The sequence below is a fragment of the Bos grunniens genome, chromosome 16 (genome assembly GCF_055505025.1).
Source record: "Bos grunniens cultivar Pamir isolate PY7600 chromosome 16, Bosgru_T2T1.0, whole genome shotgun sequence".
NCBI classification, from domain to species: Eukaryota; Metazoa; Chordata; class Mammalia; order Artiodactyla; family Bovidae; genus Bos; species Bos grunniens.
The window spans coordinates 55,820,035-55,841,367 of NC_141180.1; the positions used below are offsets into that span (position 1 = coordinate 55,820,035).

Consider the following 21,333-nt stretch of genomic DNA (forward strand, 5'->3'; position numbering starts at 1 on the left):
GATGCCATCCAGCCATCTCATCCTCCGTTGTCCCCTTCTCCTCCTGCCCCCAATCCCTCCCAGCATCAGTGTTTTCCAGTGAGTCAACTCTTCACATGAGGTGGCCAAAGTACTGGAGTTTCAGCTTTAGCATCATTCCTTCCAAAGAAATCCCAGGGCTGATCTCCTTCAGAATGGACTGGTTGGATCTCCTTGCAGTCCAAGGGACTCTCAAGAGTCTTCTCCAACACCACAGTTCAAAAGCATCCATTCTTCGGCGCTCAGCCTTCTTCACAGTCCAACACCCACACCTACTCCACACCAATACATTTTCCTACCCTATGGACCCTAACTAGGTGTCCCTTAATTTAATACAATTTTGACACTAATTACCAGAGTTTGCACCCGATTCCACAGGTTTCAAGGCTCAGTCCCACAATAGTGCCCTCATTTCAGATGGCAATCACGAGTAATGGGTCCCTAGGCTACTTGCACTTCTGTCTGACTTGGCTGCAAGGTCATGATTTCCCATAACCCTCCACCTTGGGTCTGATAATTTCCTGGAATGACTCAAAAAACTCAGGGAAACATTTACACATGTTTCCTGGTTTATTACAAGGGTTATGATAAAGGATGGACTTTCCTGGTGGCTCAGTGGTAAAGAATCTGCCTGCATTGCAGGAGACGTGGGTTCAATCCCTGGGTCAGGAAGATCCCCTGGAGAAAGAGATGGCAACCCACTCCAGTATTCTTACCTGGAAAATCCTATGGACTGAGGAGCCTGGTGAGCTACAGTCCATGGGGTCACAAAACAGTCAGACATGACTTAGTGATTAAACAGCAGCAACATGACAAAGGATTCAGATGAGCAGCTCCATGAAGAGACACATAGGGTGAGCCCTTGGGGGCCCAAGCACAGGAACTCCTGTTCCCATGGAGTTGGGGTGCACCACCTTCCCAACACACAGTTGTGTTCACCAACCCAGAAGCTCTCTGAATCCCATACTTTAGAGGTTTTTATGGAGGCTTCATGAGGTATGTATGGTCTATTAATTCATTTCCCATTCCCTCTTCTCTCTAGAGGCTGGGGTGGGGGTTGTAGGTAAAATAGAAAATTCCAAGCTTCTAATCATGACTTGATCTTTCTAGCAATGAGTACCCACCCAGGATCCCACAAAGAGTTGCTTTATTAGAACAAATGATGCTCCTATCACTCGGAAATTCCAAGGGGTTTAGGAGCTCTGTGTCACATGTTCCTAACACCACCATCACTCAGGAAATCACAAAGGTTTTTGGAGCTCTACATTAGGAATGAGAGTCAAGAACCAAATATTAGGACAAAAGATGTAGTCACATGCTCACTCAGGAAATGACAAGGGTTTTAGAAGTTCTGTGTCAGGAACTAGGATGAAGACTAAATATACATATCTTATTACATCTCGGGAAAAGTCCAAGCAATGGAAATGGAAAGAGTAAATTAGAGTAGGAGTTGGCAACTTTTTTCTGCAAAAGGCCAAGTAGTAAAAATTTTAGGCTTTGTGGACCATTTGATGTCTGTAATAGTGATTCATCTCTGCCACTGTAGCTTGGAGGCAGCCAGAGACAACACATAAACAAATGGGCATGGCTGTGTCCCAATAAAACTTTATTTATAATGTAGCCTGCAGATTGTATTTGGCCTAGGGCCATTGTTTGCTGACCCCCTTCAGAACTAAAATTGTAAAAATTTACAGGTTCTGCCCTGTGTATCAGAAAATGGTAATGCAGTTCTTAGAATTCTTTTCCCAACTAGAATGAGAGATCATGCTATTTTCTCACCTGCAACTTCCCACTTCTGGGCTAAAGAAACACTCCCAATGTCATTATCACAGGTCTTCGAAACAGAGTAAAAAAAGTGGACTGAGAATTGACTTATAAAGAATCGAGCGTTAGTATACTGTATTTATGTTTGTCCTTCTGGCTTACTTCACTCTGTATAATAGGCTCCAGTTTCATCCACCTCATTAGAACTGATTCAAATGTATTCTTTTTAACCCGGTGTACGAGACAGCAAAAGAGACACTGATGTACAGAACAGTCTTATGGACTCTGTGGGAGAGGGAGAGGGTGGGAAGATTTGAGAGAATGACATTGAAACATGTAAAATATCATGTAAGAAACGAGTTGCCAGTCCAGGTTCAATGTACGATACTGGATGCTTGGGGCTGGTGCACTGGGATGGCCCAGAGGGATGGTATGGGGAGGGAGGAGGGAGGAGGGTTCAGGATGGGGAACACATGTATACCTGTGGCGGATTCATTTTGATATTTGGCAAAACTAATACAATTATGTAAAGTTTAAAAGTAAAATAAAATTAAAAAAAAAAAAAAGAATCGAGCGATTAACAAAACAATGGAAACAGCCACAAGGTCTGCCTGCAGAAAAGACTAAACTCAAATGAAAAAGTCTGGGTTTAAGGAGTAGAAAGTTAAAGCAGCCACTTAGTGACTGGGCTTCTTCAAAGCATTTGGAATGAAATGTCCACTGAATCATGGTTTCTGAAAACTGCATCTCAGACTGACTCTCCTAAATTCTCACACATTTCGCAGGAAGGTATCTCGTGTGTACCTCCTTGCTAACTAGTCCCAGTTTTCCACTGTATCATCAATCCCAGGCATTAAATCATACCTTTGCTAACCCCAGTCCTGGTCCTGGGGTAGTTCGGTGTTTCTGGCATTTTCAGCACTGAGTGAGGCCAACCCCACCATTGATGGGAGAAAACTTCTGAGACTTATTGCTGTCCTGAGTGTGAAGCCTTGGAGAAGCAAATAGGTGGTGGCTAATAGCACAGGCTCCTGACTCAGAAAGGCCCTGGTTTGGATCAAATGTGTATACATTTAGGGGTGTTCCTTAACCCCTCTGTTCTTTAGGTGCTTCACCTGTAAATTGAGAATTTACAAAGTACCTTCTTCCTGTGATATAAAGATTAAATGAGGTGATATCTGAAGAGAACTTAACACAGCATACATTAAATGCTCAATAAACATGAGTAAAATACATTGAGCTTCCCTGGTGGCTCAGTGGTAAAGAATCCGTCTGCCAATGCAAGAGACGTGGGTTCGATCCCTGATCCAGGAAGATCCCCTGGAGAAGGAAATGGCAGCCCACTCCAGTATTCTTTCCTGGGAAATTACATGGACAGAGGAGTCGGGCAGGCTACTTTGGGACATGCCTGGGTCAGGAAAGTAAATGAGGTTTTCCCTCTTCAGAGATTATGAATGACTCTAAAGAGACATTGCTTAGCTCATTGGGTGAAATAGCAATGTCAGGAAAACACCTAATGGTATCAATCTGTGGCCAGGTGGTCTCCATGCCTTTCCTCATTTAATACTCATCAAAATCCTAAGGGAAAGGCCCTTTTATCTCCATTTCTACTTATGGGAAACCAAGGCTGAGATATGTTGTGGGGCATGCTGCAGTGACATAACTCATCATCACTACCTTGGACCCAAACCCAGGTGTTCACAGAATAAGTTAATTTTTCCCCCTACCTCATTGAGCAACTGTAATTACTTATGTATATGGCTTGTGTGTGCTTAGTTGCTCAGTGCTTAGTTGCTTAGTTGCGTCCGATCCTTTGTCCATGGGATTTCCCAGGCAAGGATACTCGAGTGGGTTGCCATTTCCTTCTCCAGGGGATCTTCCCAACACAGGGATCAAACCCCTGTCTCCTGCATTGGCAGGTGGATTCATTACCACTAGTACCATATGGGAAACCCATGGATATGGCTTAGTACCACAGCTTCTTATTGGTATTAAGCCCTCCCTATACACTATAGCAGAGAAGACAATGGCACCCCACTCCAGTACTCTTGCCTAGAAACTCCCATGGACGGAGGAGCCTGGTAGGCTGCAGTCCATGGGGTCGCTAAGAGTCGGACACGACTGAGCGACTTCACTTTCACTTTTCACTTTCCTGCATTGGAGAAGGAAATGGCAACCCACTCCAGTGTTCTTGCCTGGAGAATCCCAGGGACGGGGGAGCCTGGTGGGCTGCCATCTCTGGGATCGCACAGAGTCGGACACGACTAAAGTGACTTAGCAGCAGCAGCAGTATACACTATAGAGTTTTAGATCTTGTAAACATCTCTCATAATATCCAACACAGTGTCTTGTAAATGGTAGGGATTCTTATATTTTTTGAGTAATTGAATCTATTTCCTACCCATTCCTTCTTAGACACAAGATCTTTTCCTAGCTGTGGGTCCCCTAAGTGGACAATGATAAGCTGAGGCATGGAATTCCAGCTTTTGTGAGTCTAGAGGTAGGGTGTGGGGGACCCTGCATGACTGGAACCCTGGGTAGTGAAGATTGGAACCCAGGTCTGGACCTCTGTCTCTGTGTCTCCCCATGGGTAGAGTCCAACTACCCATCATCCTTTGCCCTCCCACCACTCTATTTACTGGGAGAAAGGCTTTCTGGAGTTGCCAGAAATCCTTTTGCTCTAATTTCCTGCCTGACATGAAATGGGTGAATGGTTATCATTAAGGAAAAGTAGAATTTGTAGCCAGGAGTGTCTGATGCACAGTTCTCCTGAGGTTCCCTGGTCAAATTTCTTGACCAGGTCATCAGACAGCATTTAGATGCTCTCTGAACTTTTTTGCACGTTTACCCAGACCTCTGAACTCTTAGCTCTTCTCTCACTGCAACTTACCACAAGGAAAGAAATAGATGAGTGTAGACAGAAGGTATTTTAAAGAATAAATTGGAATTAAATGATAATGATTTCCCTAGGCAAAGGCTTCTTTTGTAAAACAAACTGCCTTTGGTTGGATGACAAGAAAATCATGCCTTCATTTAACCCACTCTCCCCTCCTCATCCTTCGACTGGTCCCATAGGTTTACCTATAGCTCCCAAATGGCTGGGACAGAACTTGAAGGCTCAAGGATGAATGGACTTTAAAAGATTCCCCTGGAAGCTTACCTGAGGCTGTGGTGATGGCCCCTTCACAGTGAAGGAGATATACTGGGTATTTCCAGAGACTTTAAAGGCAGTGCCTTCAACTCTGAGTTTGTAACTAGGGCTTCTTTTAGTTAGTATTTAAAACTGCAGGGTGCTCTGGGGTTTGCCCTGTATACAGGTGTGTCTACACAGGTGGGGCAAGCACAAAGCCACCTAGAGGTGCCATAGGGGTGGTAAGGTGTCGAGTTCCTGACAGGGCCCACGGTAAGCTGGTTAAGAGTCAACAGTCAGTGATGGAGTTCAAAGCTTCACTTCTGCATCAACACAGACCACTGGGAAAGCTCTCAGGACAGCTACCATTTTAACAAGGGGAAGGTCAGGTTTGGGGGTTTATTTTGTTTTTTAAAGCGATGTTGAGGCTTGGGTTGGGTTGGAGGACAGCAACTGGAAAGGGTACTGGATGGAGTCAAGGGCAAAAGTAGGCAATCCATCTAGGTCTGGGGGAAGTTTTAATTTTCTCAACGTGTTAAACAATGCACAGAAAGCCCATTTCACCACAGTTTGCACTTTGCTGTTTGTTTGTTGATTTGTCAACTTTTGCGGGCACGTGTGTGGACTGGGTTCTGATTTCTAGACCTTGTATAGGAAAGAAAATAGGGCTTCCCAGGTGGCTCAGTGGTAAAGACTATGTTTGCCAATGCAGGAGACATGGGTTCGATCCCTGGGTCAGAAAGATCCCCTGGAGAAGGAAATGGCAACTCACTCCAGTATACTTGCCTGAAAAACCCCATGAACAGAAGAGCCTGGTGGACCACAGTCCATGGGGTCACAGAGTCGGACACGACAGAGCAACACACAAGCACGCTGTCCTCTCTGTATGAACACAGAGCCTTATACCTACGTCTCAACTAACCCCCACTCCTGAGACCTACAGGAAGCCCCTGCTGATCCTGACTGTGCTAATAAAGTGGGTGCTTGTGCTGGAAGTAATTAAATGCGATTGTCAGATCTCCAAGGGCTGAAACGCTATCTCTTGCCAGGGCAAGAGTAATAGCATAGCTCCTTTGTTGGGGACATAATGAAAGAAATGGGAGAGAAGAAAGCCCACTGTCAGCAGCACAGATCACTTGGATGTACCTGGGATTTCATATAAGTGTATTTTGATGGCTCATTATGTTGGGAAGAATGTTTCCTTATCTTCAAGACTATTCAGCAGAACAGAGGAAATAATCCCAGTGTGACATTTATTTATCTTGATGTGGGGCCTTAATAGTCACAATGGGAGCTCTGTGTGGACCTGAGTGTCATGCGCACACCAGTTTCTTTAGTAGTTCTCTGCTTTTACCTGGACAACTTATGTAGGTGGATCTGTAACTGATCAAAATGGTCATCTTGCAGAAAGGCACACGTGAGGACCATCATCCAAGACTGATCCTTTTCAAAGGACTGAGGTTCTGAAAATAACATTTCAATTCCCCAATAAGAGATTTTCCCCACTTCCCATTTGAGATGGGATGGCAGGTAATGGGAAAGTAATTTCCACTGTAAAAGAAGTCTGGGAAACCCTAGGTGGAAGGAAGAAGCTGAGAATGCTTTACTCTAGGCCAGCTCAGAACTATGATATGCTGATGAGCACTGTAATTCTGCAAGAAGGCAAGAGAATGCATTAGAGAGCCTTTCCCAAACTAGGCTCTTCTTAAGGATGAAGGCGTTTCCAGGATTAGTGTTCCATGAGCTGGAACTTTAAGACGTGATGTTTATAGAATAACATTTCCCCCTGCCACTTGGCATTGGGCTGTGGGTCCTTTCCTAAAGGCTGGACTTTTATTTTGGCCACTTTTCTCTAAAAAATAGACTGTTAAGAGTTTCTCTGGTTGTCCAGTGGTTAAGAATCCACCTTGCAAGGCAGGGGACTCAGGTTTGATACCTGATCGGGGAAATAAGATCCCACATGAACAACTAAACCCATGCATCACTACTGAGACCCATGCTGAACGAAAGTTTCCCCCGATACAATGAAGATTCTGTGAGCCACAGCTAGACCTGACACAGCCAGATAAATAAATATTTAAAAGAATGGATTTTAGAACTATTCAGACTTGGTCAGATCAGTTATATTCCTAGGTCTTCAAAATAGTCTCAGTAACCATCCTGGTTAATGGCTGGAGACCAAAGATTATTTGTATTGACCACAGGTCTCACCTGCCTCTTTCTATCATCCCCTCAAGCTCTCAGATGACAAACCTGGCTTCATGGAGTACATGTCAGTGTATCTGGACACTGAGATCTCGGTGATTCCCATCACCACCACTCTCAGGAGATGCTCTTTATTACACTGTGATGCTTTGAGTTAGGAAGGTGACACATTTGAGGAAAATGGTTTCCCCAGGAAACAGCTGGCCCCATTCTTTTTATTATTTTCCAATTTTTTTCTCTTAAATATTTCTACCTCTCCTGACCACTTTAATCCAAATAGCTCTTCTTGTTTCTGCTTGAAGATTTGGCTTCTAGGATACCAGTTGTAAAGTCTGAATGGGTTTTGCACCTCAACCCTTATCATCATGGTTGAGAGCTGCCAAAGTCTACATATGGTTTCATTTGGATGATCCATGTATATCTGGCTTTTAGAATACCTGGCCAATACTAACTATGGGGAGTTGTGGGGAGCATGAGGGATGATTAGGGTGCAGTGGCTCCACCCTGGGTCTTTGTTCCTGCACTTCAATGATGTGGCTGCACTCCTGGTTCATGATCACTGCCAGCCCCTCACAATCACAAGGAAGCCTTTATTCAGCTCAGATCATCACTGTCCAAGGGAAAGCCAGCCCAACTTTCCTTAGTCACTTTGAATAACGGAGGTCAAGCTCATCACTTTCCAGGCCTTTCTATGTGACCCAAACAGGATTTCACAGGCAGTCCTGTGCAATTTTGAGTTTTTGGTGCTGAATCAAACCACTTCCCTCTCACACTCTTCCCTCTGCCTCTCCTCTGTCAAATCTGTGTCACCAGTTTCTCAAATTCCCTCTTTAAAAAAAAAAAAAAGAATTTTACAGTGGATTCTGTTTTCTTGATTGGACCCTGGCTAATACAGGAACCCAGAAAGTAAGCTACCTAGACTCAATATCTACCGAATGCTCTTCACCTTTCTCCTCTAAGAGGAGCTTTGCACAGAAGATACAGGTAAGTCTGGATGGTGGCTGTGGTCCAGCCCACCATCAATACAATAAAGTCAGCCACCTGGAAATAGAAAGGCCTGGCATCTATCTATTGTGAGTCCATTCTTCCTCCTAGATGGAGTAATTCATCATCCATCCATCCATCCATCCATCACATTTTATAGAACGCTTCTGCCTGCAGAAAACATTGCTAGAGATCCAATTAGGGTGAAGCAGGATGTGGGCTATGAAAAGCACAGAAGCATCCTTTGAGCTTAATGTAAAAACCCCCCACACCAGCTGTGTCGAGACATGAGATCTGCAGAAGCAGAGTGTGGCGATCACCAGCTGGACCTCTCTGCCCCAATGCCCCCAGGCAATTGACTATAAGGGGTCAATAGCTCTGTTTAGAGGTCTGGAGGGTTGTTAAAAACATGCACTCCAGCACAAGATGGGGGAAAATAGCATTCCATATTTTGTCTGCTGCCAAAATGTTTCCACTCTGTTATCAACTCAGACATAACCCCTTAAGTCCATCAGCCTTGACCTCTCAGCGCCTCAGCATAGAATGGGCGGGTGACGAGTCAACGGTGGTGCACAACAAGAAGATTTTCACAAATCCCTGTTTCTGAAAATGAAATAGGGGGGAAAAATGCATGCTGGCTTCCCTGGAAGTTCAAGTGGAAAAGAATCTGCCTGCAATGCAGGAGACCTGGGTTTGATCCTTGGGTCAGGAAGATCCCTTGGAGAAAGGAATGGCTACCCACTCCAGTATTCTTGCCTGGAGAATTCTATGGACAGAGGAGCCTGGTAGGTTACAGTCTATGGGGTCACAAAGAGTCAGACTTGACTGAGTGACTAACACTTGCCCATAGAACAAGAATCCTCTTCATTGATGACCTCATAGTTGCCCCCACAATGAAGATGGTGCCATACCAGGGGCTCCACACATGTGGTCTGATTATGTCCCCACAACTCTACAGACAAGCATTTGTTAATTCCGATTTTACAGATGAAGAGTCTAAACTCAAGTATATTTCTATAATCTGATCCAGAACATGAAACTCCAAAGTGGCAGAGTTGGGAGCCATGCCCACGCCCACTTTCTAGCTCAGAGCCTTCCCATGGCTCTTCCCCAGGCTACTTTTCAGTAAAGTTTGAATTTTCATGTGCATATCCTGGGTTTCTAGGTCATGTACCCACAGTGGGGCTGGAAGGCAAGCTAAGTGACTTTCATGGTGTCAGAGCCAAAAAGGATGAGGGAAGGGAAAATCAGTGCTGGAAAAAAAACCTATTAGCAGCAGGATGGGTACATGAGGCCCTCAGTAGCTTTGGGGCACCTGACTCAGCTCCTTCTTTTTTTATGGGGACAATTATGAGTTCAGGTCTTGTGTAGGGGAGCAGTGGGAGAAAGGAAAGGCCTATGTCCCATCTCAAAACTTTCCTGGAAGAGGGCTTCACATTACTAAAGAGCTGATGCTGCTGGAAAGCCAGTGTGATAGTGGAGGACACAGACTTGCCACACACCAGCCATGTAAAGTTAAGTCAGCTGCTTAAATCTAAGCCTTAGTGCCATGTCTGTAAGTGAGGCTACCAGAAATTCCTCCATTATAGATTTGTTGTGAGCATTAAAGGAGGGAATATTTGTAAAACACTTAGTGCCTGCACAGTGATGCTATTTAAGGGTTGCTGCTATTCTTATCATTATTTTTTCTTATGTTCTCAGGTGGCCAGAGAGCACAGATGCCCGCCGTTGTGGACACAATGGAGTTCCTTCAAAAAAGCCAATGACTCAACAGTGACTGATATGGCCAAGGCATGCTTGACCCCTGGACCTTGCTGCAAACCTGAAGTAATAGCAACCTTGAGAAAGAAAGTATCCCCAAAACTCTTATCTGGTGAGCAAGACAGTCTTTAGGCCCAACACCATTTTTGGGGCCTAGATGTGCCTACAGGAACTTCTGACTTTGAACTCTAAAGTGATGGCCATATATTCTTCTTGAGGTCTTACAGTTACAGGTGCGCTTGACACACACCTCACGGTTCTCCTGTAAATCCAGTGGAGAGAGGTAAACTGGTTCTGGAGAAGAGGTTAGAGACAGAGGTGAGGGCAGGCAGGCCACACACACACACACACGCACACGCACGTCTGCACCCCTCCTGTCTCTCTATGGCTCACTCATGTCCGCTGAAAACGGCCACCTTCATCCTTGTCTGTGACTTGCCCTCTTTTTACAACATATATCTGAATCCAGATCTTTCACTGCTTTGACTCACCTCTTGCTCTGCATTTCTTTAACTAGAGATGAGAATCATCTCAAGGCAGAGGGAAGAAAAGGAACCCGAATGAGAAAATGTCTTGAGACAAAATCTATTTCTCTGCATCTTTAGGGGTTTGGAGCTTCAATTTCAGGTTGACATTCTCAACTGTATCTATGAGAACACCAGCGAGGAAACAGGATGATAGTGCATTGCTGAAGCCCTTTCACAAGACGGCTGAGGAGACCATTTATCATATTTATCTATTGCCATGTGACAGCTGACGGCGGGGCCTGTGTTGGGGCTCACACTCTGCTCCAGTCAGTACTTGGCTCTGGTTTTGAGGCCTCTGCCTCACTGATCTATACCCCCAGCTCCTCCTCTGTCCCAGGGGCTCCCGCCTGTATCAGGTGACCACCCCTCTGAGACTCAGCAACCATGATGATGGATGACGAGCAGTCTGCAGCTGGGCAGCGGTTAGATGACATCACCCAGTTTCATCCACTGTTTCCCCAGAAGGAAGTGGGTCAAGAGTATCGAAGCAGAAAGGCCATGGGTGGCTCAGTCCTAGGCTGAGGCCCTTGAAATGGAAAGGATGACCCATGGGCAGGACTGAGACCCCATCACAGGCCATCAGCCAAAAGTCTGAGCCCTCCTATAAACCAAGGCCAGCAGGAGCTCCCATGCCAGACTCTGTTCCCTCATCTGTAAAATGGACACAGGAACATCTGGAAACAGCATTAGTCTTTCTACCTAGAGAGTGAATCTGCAAAGTGGCTAAAGTTTAGAACAAACTCAGGCTATCGGATTGCATGAGTCTTGGAAATTCCACCCTCATGAGTATCATCTTTGGGCCGGTTTGGATTCGGCAGTGGGGAGCCTGCCTAGTTATAGTCTTTTTCAGAACTCACACAAAAAGCCTGGCTCGTTTACTCACAGCAAGACAAAGTGACAGAGATGGGTAGAATTTGCAATGAATTGATCACCAGCACATGACAGGGAGGGGGAGAGGGGTGGGGTGTGGATCTTTCGTGAAGTGACGGGGGTTCAGTGGGTGGATGGGGCACCGCTTCAGGGAAATTAGACGAGCTGGTGTATTTGTTTTTGACTGCTGAGTAGCAAGTAACCCCCAGACTTAGGTTTAAAACAAAATTATCACCTATTCTCTTTCATGGTTCCTGTTGATCAGGAGATTCAAGAGCAGCTTGGCTGGTAGTTCTGGCTAAAGGTCTGTCATGAGGGCAAGGTCATTACCAAAGCTGTCATATAAATGCTTGTCCAGACCTCTGAGCCCTGCTTCCAAGATACTCTGCTCACTGGCCACAAACTGGTGCTGGCTCTTGGTGGAAAGCTCTGGTTTCCCTCCATGTGGCCCCTTGCAAAGGGTACTCTTGAGTGCATTCTGGGCAAAGCAGTTAGCTTCCCAGCTTAGTGCTAGATCTAAGAATAAACGACAAGAGTCTCAGAAGTCACACCCACTCTTACTTCAGCTTTAGTCTGTGGTCATTCCTGACTCACAGGGGGAAAACTCATGAGGGTGTGAAGGGCAGGGAGGGAGGGAGCATCCATGGGGACCATCTTGGAAGCTGGCTACCCCAGTTGGGGGAAGTGCTATTTGGAAAGTCAACTAAACTGGACTTGAAAACGGGTGTGGAGGGGGAAGGACAGAGAGGAGCAGACAGATATCAGAACAGGAACTTGGGGACCAGAGCCCAAGCCTCAGGCCAGCCAGTTCAGACTGGAATGCTTAGTATGACTCCATGCAGAGCAGACACATTTCCATAGGGAGGCTGTAAACGAGGGGCTAACTCAGGTCGCAGGACTGGCTGGACCCAGGTTAGGCTACCTGTGAGGGGATATGTGAACCAGACAGAGTCCTTCGTTCATCTCTGGACCTGGCTTGTCTAGGAGGACTGGAGGCAGAGCCCCCTGGGGGAGGCGGAAACTGCCCAAGAGCCTCCCTCCTCAAGTCAGGATGGGTCTTGGAAGCAGAATGGACAACTGTGCCGGGAGAATGGTGAACACAGAGGCTGGGAGGTGGCAGAGATACTGGTGCTATCTGTCCAGTGGCTGGGCACTGAGCTATGCCTTGTGACCCGAGGAAGGACAGGATTTCCTGTGACTAGCTTTGGTTTTCAACTGTGTGAACAGACCCTGTGAGAGAGAGAGAGCTCAGAAGGTTTGAAAGCAAACATGGACCCAGCAACCCAATGGACCTTTTTATGTGCTTCTCCCCCTCAGCACATGCGATTAGTCACAAAATAGTCCCCCTTACATTTCTAACCATGCAGATGACACCACCCTAATGGCAGAAAGCCAAGAGGAACTAAAGAGCCTCTTGATTAAGTTGAAAGAGGAGAGTGAAAAAGCTGGCTTAAAACTCAACATCACATCACTTCATGGCAAATATATGGGGAAACAATGGAAACAGTGACAGACTTTATTTTCTTGGGCTCCCAAAGCATTGCAGATGGTGACTGAAATCATAAAATTAGAAGATGCTTGCTCCTTGGAAGAAAAGCTATGACCAACTTAGCATATTAAAAAGCAGAGACATTACTTTACTGACAAAGGTCTGTCTAGTCAAAGCTATGGTTTTTCCAGTAGTCATGTATGGATGTGGGAGTTGGATCACAAAGAAGGCTGAGTACCAAAGAACTGATGCCTTTGAACCATCGTGTTGGAGAAGACTCCTGAGAGTCCCTTGGACTGCAAGAAGATCAAACCAGTCAATCCTAAAGTAAATCAATCATGAATATTTATTGGAAGGACTGATGCTGAAGTTGAAAGTCCCAACTTTGGCCACCTGATGTGAAAAGCTGACTTATTGGGAAAAAATCCTGATTCTGGGAAAGATTGAAGGCAGGAGGAGAAGGGGATGACAGAGGATGACATGGTTGGATGGCATCACCAACTCAATGAACATGAGTTTGAGCAAGCTCTGAGAGTTGGTGATGGACAGGAAGGCCTGGTGTGCTACAGTCCATGGGGTTGCAAAGAGTCAGTCAGACATGACTTAGCAAATGAACAACAACAGCATTTCTACCCAAATCTCAACTTTCCAAAGTCCTTTCAACATTACCTCCTTTGGTCCTAAGCTGTGGTTTTTCAGTCACTCAGTCATGTCTGAATCTTTGCTATCCCTTGGGCTGAAGCATGCCAGGCTTCCCTGTCCTTCATCATCTCTCAGAGTTTGCTCAAAGTCATGTCCATTGAGTCGGTGATGCCATCCAACCATCTCATCCTCTGATACCCCCTTCTCCTCTTCCCCTCAATCTTTCCCAGCATCAGGGTCTTTTCTAGTGAGTCAGCTCTTCACATTGGGTGACCACAGTACTGGAGCTTCAGCTTCAGCATAAGTACTTCCAATGGAATAGTCAAGGTACTCAAAGCACAAGTCAAAGCTCAAGGGGAGTTGCCATCACTGACATCACTAAAGATATGAGAAAACAGAGGAAACCAGAGACAAGAAGCTGTGACCAAACTCACCTGGCTGAGGTTAATGCTCTGACCTTGGTCCATGCACCCCTGAACATGGCATCAGCAGAGCAACCCCACAGATGAAATGCTGTATACCACAGATTCCTGGGTAAAAGGATGAATCTGGGACCCCCAAACAATGAGGAATGACCCCAACACCTGCAACAAGCCATGGGACTCCCAACCCTGCTGGTACACATTTTTATAATTTTCTTTTAAAGATGTACATCAGCATCCTCTTGGTATGAATCCTAGATACAAGCTCACTCTGCTCCTGGTTTTGAACACGACAAATCTCTCTAGTAGGTTTCCTTTAAGTTTCCTAAGTTGATGATCCCATACGATCAACTTACTTGCCTATCATCTGCACTTGACCTTTCCAGCAGTCACAAAGGCAGAGTGGGAAATTCACTGGGCCTTAGGTGTCTTGAGGCCTTCCCTCGGTGGTAAAGAATTTACCTGAAATTCAGGAGATGCAGGAGATTCAGTTTCAATCCCTGGGTCAGGAAGATCCCCTGGAGGAGGAAATGGTAACCCACTGCAGTATTCTTGCCTGGAAAATCCCATGGACAGAGAGTCTTTCAGGCTACAGTCCAAAGAATTGCAAACAGTCAGACATGACTGAGCAACTGGTAGGTGTCTTATGAGCCAAGGTCTTTTCCAGCCTTAGATGATGAATGAACCAGGTCATCAGCGCAGCAAGTACTCTGCTTAGTGTTCAGTGAAGGCAGACATGTTTGTAGGAGTGCATCCATTTCAAGGGAACCTTGCCAAGCAAGCAATGTCTGCCTTCTTTGTGAAAGTAAGGTTTGTAAGTAAACAGAAGAGGTGAGTGCTGTCGGGTTGGACTGCCCCCCTCCCCACTCCTGCATGGGGGATGGAGAGTGATAATTCTCTGGTGCTTCCTCTCCATGTGGTAATCTTAGGCTCCCTGGCTTCTTGGTTGTAGGGGAAATCATGTACTGGGGTGATGGGAAACATCTCAGTTCAGTTCAGTCACTCAGATGCCATCCAACCATCTCATCTGCTGTCATCCCCTTCTCCCGCCTTCAATCTTTCCCAGCATCAGGGTCTTTTCCAATGAGTCAGCTCTTCGCATCAGGTGGCCAAAGTATTGGAGTTTCAGCTTCAACATCAGTCCTTCCTAGCCTTCTTGGAATGCCTACTCCATCCAGATGTCAAGCTTGTGTGCCTTGCAGAACACTTCTGTGGGGCAGGCTCTCCTAGCAACATGAACAGATGAAGAGACACAGTCTCCTGGAGGCAAAATCATTTCCCCAGGATCCCACCACTCACCAGTTTCTAGAGCTGGGGTTTGAATGTAAGCTTCATGGCTCCTTTGTTCATAGTTTCTCTGTCCACGTTATCACCCTGGGAAGGAGATATGAAGTCTTCCAATGAAATGGTTTTCCCCTTGTAGAAGTTAATACAACAATGTAGCAATAGAATGTTCTAGAAAGATGATTTTGTCCTGCCAAGTTGCCCTGATACCCAGGGCTAGGAGAGGGGTGGGTTTCCTAGAGGTGGTGGCCAGGCAGCAAGAAGGGCCCGTGTTTGCTTAAGGCGCTGCTGGCACCTCAGGGTGGTCTAGCACGTCTCGGGGAGGAGTCTGAGAGTCAGCCTCTTGTGGTGTGGGCAAATTTTTTTAAATTATAAAAATGTCTGTAGGTCTGGTTTCAACCTGACTTAGTAATTTGCTTATATAACCTCTGTGCCTCCCCTTGGTGGCCCAAAGGGCTCCTGGATCAAGAGTTTTATGAACATCCTGCTGTGTTTAGTCTGTTGTACCTGAGAGTATCTATTTCACTAACCCAGATGGTGCTGTTACCACACACATATCCTGAAAGGGCAGGGATTGTATTAACAAGTATAACCAGTAAAACCACAGCATTTTGATTTAGCAAAAGGGTCTGGCGCCGGAAGCAGATAAATCCCCTTCTGCCCACACACCCAGTGCTCTCCACCCTTTTATGAAGTTAGAGTTTCAGGCTGTGCACTCCTCTCTGCTTCTGGGGGTCAAACAGGGCATGGGGGAGCCCACAGGGCTCATACTCAGCTTGAAACGCTCCTGGACTATATGTGGGCTCTGCTGTTTCCTTAATGGCAGCAGAAGCCGTAACTGCTTGATTTTCCCTTCTCTTTCTCTGTTGTTTCTTCTTCTTCTTTAGAGAATTGTGGTCTTCCTGAACCACACTTTCCAAAAAGGCCCCTGTATGCCAATTCTAGGGTGTATTCCTTACCAGAAATACAATATGTTTCTGATTATTGATAAGAAAGGTGAGGAGGCCCCACTGGTTTCCCTGAAAACAATGTAATGTTTCAAGATCTTCTCTTGTACTTCTCTGTTTGCTTCCATTCTACCACCCTCCAGAAGCACGTGAGCACATTATAAACATTGAAAAGTCACTAACTAATTAGTTTTTAAAGTCTATTGTTTTTTTCTGTAGCAAGCCATTGTGAATAAGATGCTTCTTTGCCCTACATGAGGTTGCCTGTTGACTTGAATGCTTAAGCACATCTTCAGAGAGTCACAGTGTACTAGCATGTCTGCTGAACAAGTAATCTTTTTAGGCACCAGACAGGGAGGTCTGCAATGTGGTCCTCCTTTCCAGGCTCAGAAAAAAGAGGTCTTTAGCTCACCAGCTCCTGACAATATCAGTGAAAGTGAAAGTAGCTCAGTCGTGTCGACTCTTTGCAACCCCATGGACTATACATTGCATGGAATTCTCCAGGCCAGAATACTGGAGTCAGTAGCCTTTCCCTTCTGCAGGGGATCTTCCCAACCCAGGAATCGAACCCAGGTCACCCACATTGCATCTTTACCAGCTGAGCCACCACGGAAGTCCAAGGAGACTGGAGTGGGTAGCCTGTCCATTCTTCAGTGGATCTTCCCGACCCAGGAATCGAACTGAGAGCTCTGCATTGCAGGTGGATTCTTTACCAACTGAGCTACCAGAGAAGCCTGACAATGTCAAGGATTGCCAAATGCGTGTTGAGAATGATATAAGGACTGTCAGACTGTTGAGACCGTTTTATGTTTGTGATTATTTTGCATTTAAATATGGGTTGTGTTCATCATTTCATGTGGCGCTCACAAAAAGTCCCTAGAGTTGATGTGGTATTTTATCATTTTGCAGAGGCGTTTCTCAGATGTTACATGGTTTGCTAAAGGTGCACATATAGTGAATGACAGAACTGGATCAGGCACCAGGATTTATTCCTCAGTAAGTTGATGTTCTTCCAAGGAGCCCTGCCTACTTGCCTTTCTTATTGGAAGCTACATCAGTCACTTAATTTAGGGGTCAAAAATGGCTCTAAGTGAAAGTATATGTTCACAGGAAAACCTGTAAATGAGTGTTCATAGTAGGAAATAGCAACCCGATCCAGTATTGTTGCCTGGAAAATTCCACAAACAGAGGAGACTGGTGGGCTTCAGCCCATGGGGTCACAAAGAGTTCGGTCAGACATGACTGAACAACTGAACAGCACAACGGCAGCATCTTTAAAACCAAAATCAGAAAACAACCCAAATGTCCACCAACAGATGAATAGATATGAGATACATCCATAGGGTCAAATATTATTTGGCCATCAAAAGGTATGAAATACTTCAATTCATGCTCAAAATGGATAAACCCTGAAAAAATTATACCAAGTGCAAGAAACCCGTCACAAAAGGCCACATATTGTGTGATGCCCTTATATGAAAGTTCAGAGTAGGCAAATTCATAAAGAGGAGAAGTAGATCAGTGTTTGTTCTAGGACTGGGGACTGGAAGGGCCATTGGCAGGTGTCCTCTAGTTGGTATGGACTTCTTTTAAGAATGATGAAAGTGTCTTAAAATTGGTCGTGGTGGTGATTTGAATATACAAAATTTATTGAATTGGATACTTTAAAAGGGTGAATCGCACGGCGTGCAAACTATATCTCAATAGATTGTTATTAAAAGCAATTGTAACTTCCTCTTCCCATGGGTCCTTTCAGGGCTCCAAAGCTCCTGGCTATTCTGGTCTTCTCTCATGGTGAGAAATTCCCCCAACTCTTTACCTGCTTCAAGTTGTGGGGGTGAAATCAGGCACCTCCATAGTCCCAAATACAAGCAGCTAGAAATAACTTCTCTGTGTCTCACACAGGAATGTACATTCAGCTTACCTGGCGATCTTGATAAAATGCAGATTCTGATCCAGCAGTTCCAGGATGCAGCTGACATGCTGCACTTCTAGCAAGCTTCCAAGTGATGCTGAGGCTGATGCTGGAGATCATGCTTTCGGAAGCAAAGGTGTCAACCACATAACCAGGTAGTGGAAATGTTTACTTTTCAACCACTAACTTTGCCACATAAAGATGCAGCCTTTGATTCCAAAACATCAACCTGTGCAATTGAATCAAATATCAGAATCTTTTTCTACTCTCCATCCAGTTGTGACGACCTTATACAAAAGACTACTAACCATTCAGAACACATTCATCTTTGTGGAAAACACCTACCAAAACATTTGAATATTTTCTCTTTGAACTAATCAAATTAGCTATCTGTTTCTATGTGGTAGGGAAAACCCCACATTGTCCTAAGTTATGCCTCTTTAATTATGAGTCTACATTTTAAAATTACAAGACCCATTTCTATCTTTAAAACACCAAAAAAGGCTTAGAAAAGCTCCTTAGAAGGAAAAGAAAAAAAAAAAAAACAAGGATTATGAACTTTTCAATGGGTTGTGGTAGAATTATGTACGCAGATTCATTTTTATTTAATAAGTCTCTGTTAACATGGCGGCTTCCCCGGTGGCTCAGCAATAGAGAATCCTGCAATGCAGGAGATACAGAAGACATGGATTTGATCCCTTGGTCTGGAAGATCCCCTAGAGGAGGAAATGGAAACCCACTCCAGCATTCTTGCCTGGAGAATTTTATGGACAGAGGAGCCTGGTGGGCTACAGTCTATAGGGTCACAAAAGCATCAGACATGACTTAAAGACTGAACAGCAAGAACATCAAATAATAGTTTAGAAAAGTTTCTTTCAGATGTTTTACTTACTCAAAGAGTTGCCAAGAGTCGGACAGGACTGATGCAACTTAGCCTGCGCCCACGCACTGCTAACATGGCTGCAATATGCTACCTGCTATGGCTATCCAGCAGAATGGCAGGTATTTAAGATCAGAAGACACTCTCTGTGCTTCTAGAGGGGCCTGGTTCCTGGTGGGGAGAAAGACAAGCTTACCAAGAAAAGCAAGAAAGGAACAGGGAGGAAAGCCACATTTGAGGCAGGGAGCATGCTTTGTGACTGCTGTCACTGTGTGACTGGTTTACTTCGTCTTCTCTCCAGATTTTGCTGAAGTTGCTCAGGAATCCTGGACATCCTCTTAACCCAAATAACACTTGCATTTACATAGGCTTTGCTAAAGATGAACAAGGGAAAAGGCAGTGGTAGCATTAAGCTCATGGAACCCTGCTTAAAAGCAGCCCTTCATTGTCCTCAGGCCGGCTGGGATCCTAGGCTCCAGGCTCTGCAGATTTTAATAAAGGAAAACTGACTGGGTTCCAAACCTTAGAAGTGCTGTGGATGTGGTACGAAAAAAAATTTCAGGTTGAAATTCCATTTCTGCCAAGGCTTTAGATGGCCGACAGCCTGGCTCTGTATACCTGCTGGGCTTTGATTTCAGCTCTAATATCAAGATTATTATATTAACTTCTTCACAGGTGTGAAGCAAGGAAGAAATGGGCTAAAATATAGAGAAGAGCTTCATGTGCTGGAAAGCATGCCAGGCTTTTTCTTCCCCCACATACACCAGGCTCACCTGTCCCTCTCCTCCCCTCAGATCTAGCAAGGCTCACCTATCATCCAGACACTGTCTCAGAGCTGTTTCGGGGTGATTCTTGATGAGCCAAGTGAATGTGGGGTTTTCCTAATGACTGCACAATGTGACTGTGATCAGGGGACTTAAGTCTGATAAGGGGACTTAATTTTCTGGGACTCTGTTTCTGCAGCTCTAAAATAAAGGTATTGCATTTTGAAATTCTCTCTGCTAGATAAAATTCCCACCCAATAGCAGGCAGAATTTCTATTTGGGGCCCTATAGCTTATCTTCCATATGAGAAAATTGTCTGCAGCTCATTTTTTTCTTCCCTGGATTTTTGAGTCTGAGTCCTTATTTCCCACCAGCTGGGAAAATAAAAGTTTGAAAACACCATGATAACTCTGTTTGGTTAACCGTCAGCTCTTTTTCATCATCCTTATTGCCTGGGAGTCTGAATCTATTGCAGGTCCTCCACCACCACCTTCCTAAGCAGTACACGTGTGTCTGTGCTTAGTCATTCAGTCATGTCTGACTCTTTGTGACTCCATGGACTGCATCCCTCCAGGGTCCTCTGTCCATGGGATTCTCCAGGCAAGAATACTGCCATGGGTTGCAATTTCCTTCTCCAGGGCATCTTCCCGACCCAGAGATCAAACCCACATCTTTTGTCTCCTGTGTTGGCAGGTTGGATTCTTTATCACTGAGCCACCTGAGAGCAGGGACCACTAATCAGCCCCAATTTTTGAGCTTTTAAAGCTAATCAATGCAGATATTCTAATTCCTGTTATCTCCAACCAAATAACAAACCAGAAACTGGACAAACTCTTGACAGTAAAAATACCACTCTTAAATACGATTGATAAAATATTGACTGAGCCAGTATGAACCTCAACTGATAAAAGTTAGTGAGCATTTCCAGTAAGGCTGCTGTTGAGAAGATATTTTTTAAAAAACTCAACCTTAATTAATCCCACCCCAAACTTACTATATAAATTCTCTTCTCCAGAAGGTGAGACAAGTAGGCATAATATACCTGCAAATATATGTGCTATGTAAATTATTCCCAGGTCTCATAGGCTATAAATCTACACTCAGGATGAAGAGATAAACTAATAATTACTTCTCTAGTATTAGATATTTGCAAAGGGACTTGCAGTTATTTATTACACGGTTCTTACTCTACATAGAACAGTATTCTCCTTGATAAGAGAGAGCAGAGAATGAAGTCAGGGCTGTTTAGAAAGCTTAGAAAGATGACTTTGCTGTCTTCTAAGTTTTAACTGCATGTTGCTATTATCATTTATTCATTAAGCCAAGTCTGACCCTTTTGCAGCCCCATGGACTGTGGCCTGCCAGGCTCCTCTGTCCATAGGATTTTCCAGGCAAGAATACTGGAGTGGGTTGACGTTTCCTTTTCCAGGGGATTTTCTCAACCCAAGGATCAAACTCGAGTCTCCTGCATTACAGCCAGTTTCCTTATCAATTAGCCATAGCTTGGACCAAAGTATTCTCTCTTGACGTAAGGCTACAACCACTTCCTAGACTCCTTCTTTTCTGTGAGAATGCCCTTAATTTTGGGGGAGAGTGGGGAGTCCGAATAGTAAATGTTTGGATTTGGAGACCAAGATCTTGGCCCTACCACCTCATTAACTAGCTGTGTGATCTCAGTCAGGTTACTCCACTGTTCCTGGTCTCTGAGTTTTTTGTCTCACAAGAGTGATA

The 21,333-nt window shown here is 44.9% G+C and overlaps 1 long non-coding RNA gene across 6 annotated transcripts in view; it reads left to right on the forward strand.

Annotated features, from left to right (window-relative positions):
• Positions 1-21,333, forward strand: part of LOC147356879 (uncharacterized) — a 68,283-nt gene that overhangs the window by 18,214 nt on the left and 28,736 nt on the right. For 4 of the 6 annotated variants that reach the window (XR_015142812.1, XR_015142811.1, XR_015142813.1 and 1 more), the window contains 2 exons: positions 9,803-9,974; positions 17,949-18,113. This is a non-coding gene — a long non-coding RNA (uncharacterized LOC147356879). Of the gene's footprint in view, positions 1-9,802; positions 9,975-16,952; positions 17,040-17,948; positions 18,114-21,333 lie in introns of those variants that run through there. The other 2 variants (XR_015142814.1, XR_015142815.1) reach the window with 1 other exon arrangement.